At 41.0% G+C, this 2,132-nt stretch overlaps 1 protein-coding gene across 4 annotated transcripts in view; it reads right to left on the reverse strand.

Annotated features, from left to right (window-relative positions):
- RASGRF2 (Ras protein specific guanine nucleotide releasing factor 2) overlaps positions 1 to 2,132 on the reverse strand; it is a 231,173-nt gene that overhangs the window by 227,548 nt on the left and 1,493 nt on the right. The window lies entirely within an intron of this gene.

Consider the following 2,132-nt stretch of genomic DNA (forward strand, 5'->3'; position numbering starts at 1 on the left):
TTCTTCCCTTCCTTCTCCTACCGATCTTCCCATTTCTTATGTTCCATAAATGAGTGAAACCATATGATAATTGTGTTTCTCTGCTTGACCTATGGGGGAATGAACCATGAGAGACTGTGGACTCTGGGAAACAAACTGAGGGCTTCAGAGGGGAGGGGGGTGGGGGATTGGGATAGGCCGGTGATGGGTATTAAGGAGGGCACATATTGCATGGAGCACTGGGTGTTATACGCAAATCATGAATCATGGAACGTTACATCAAAAACTAACGATATACTGTATGGTGACTAACATAACATAATAAAAATTACATTAAAAAAATAACATAATAAAAATTTATTATTAAAAAAATCATACTATTTGGAGGTTACATTTATGTATTAAAGTGTGGTGTAAAGAAAACTGTCCTGAAGAGGAGAGTCCAGATAACTTCCAAGCAGAAAAATTTGGTTTTCATATGTTAACTGGTCAGACAGCCAGATAAGTTGTAGCAAGTAACATCTTCACACCCCCAGCTCAGAAAGAAAGAAAGAGAAAGAAAAGTTATCTCCTGACATTAGTATAAATACAAGGAGAAAAAATAATTTGGAATCAAGTCAATGATATATAGTCAGGGTAATTTAAAGTACCTGTTTGCTTTTACACATGATAATACTTAAGAACTTACTAGTTTTGGCTCTTGGGGGGCCTTGGAATACGTACCTTTAAAAAAAATCTCACCAATAGGAAAAAAATAGATACTGAAAAAAATCTGCTTCCCTTTTCATGCTCTTAAATTCTAACATGCATGACTTGAAATTTAAACATATTTCCACTATCTGTATCTACAAAATTGAAAATCAGTTTTTCAAATAACCCTCAACATGCCCTCAAAAACCAAAGGGTGTATTTTTAAATATCAGATTTATGTGCAAAATAACAAGTTTAATCAATTAAGTCTGTTAATGATTTATAGTAAAACCAAAGAGGAAAAAACAAAACAAAACTTCTGGTTGATCTAGTTTGAACTCCTCTTAATTTTACACATTGTTTCACGAGCCCCAGGGGTTATGTAGGCATCTTATTCATCATCCCATCGCTAGCGCCTCCCACAACCACGTTCTCGCAGGAGAAGCTGTTTGGTCTGATTTGCAGGGGAAATTCAGCTGCGAAACATTTTTATGCAACAGCAAAGACAATCAGCCTCTTTTTTTTAAGGTGGAGATCTAGAAGCGAAGTGAGAACATTTGGGAGCATAAAATTTGTCTGCTCTAACTTTAATAACCAAACGGTGATTGGAAAAAAATACAAATTTCGCATTTGCAGGAATGGGGGGGGCGGAGTTACTAAATCTAGAGGATTTGGTTTTCCTCCCCGAATGCATACAGAGCAAAACTAATAAAATTATGACCCAGGATAAAAAGGTCACATTTATTTTCAAAGTAGTCATTTAAAAATACAGAGAAGCATTCTTAAAAATGCCCACAGGTTTAAACATAGCAGGAATGTGGCTACCAAATACTAATCCTGAGGGAAATGGATACACATTTACCTCCATGATTAGACCCAGCTGGTCAAATGTAAGCAAGGTAAACTGACATAAACCACAAAAACAATGAAAATCGCCAACAGAAAGTGCCTGTCCTTCCTGTGAACCCCACCCCCCCGCCGCGCTTGTTTCTTGAGCAGCCAGCGATCAAACGTGCAGGCAAAAAAACACAAAACAAAACAAAACCCCAAAAACCTACACGCACCAGCCGGGTAAGGGAGAAACCAAACTTTTCCAAATAAGTTAGTTCCGTCGTGCCAATCTAAACCCAACAGGTGTCAACACACGTCACCACACTAAATCCTTCCGAACTAGGTCTAGAGAAGAAATGGATGGTTTGCAATGAAACTGGAAAAGACCCGACCGCTTTCAGGGTCGCGAAAGAAACAGAGCGGAGCCTCTGTTCAAGCGATTCCATGGAGGTGGGGGAGAGGGGGGACGGAGACGGGGAGGCGCGTGGAGATGTCCTGCCCCTGACACCGCGGGGGAACCTTGGATCTCGGAGCACGGTTCCCGCGTTGGGTCGAGCCCTAGACCTCGAGGGTTAGAAGAGGGAGTGCCGCGGCCGCGAGGACTGAGACCGAGGAGGGAGGGCGCGTGGTAC

The sequence above is a fragment of the Ursus americanus genome, chromosome 5 (assembly GCF_024610735.1).
Source record: "Ursus americanus isolate L20-20 chromosome 5, mUrsAme1.1.p, whole genome shotgun sequence".
NCBI lineage: Eukaryota > Metazoa > Chordata > Mammalia > Carnivora > Ursidae > Ursus > Ursus americanus.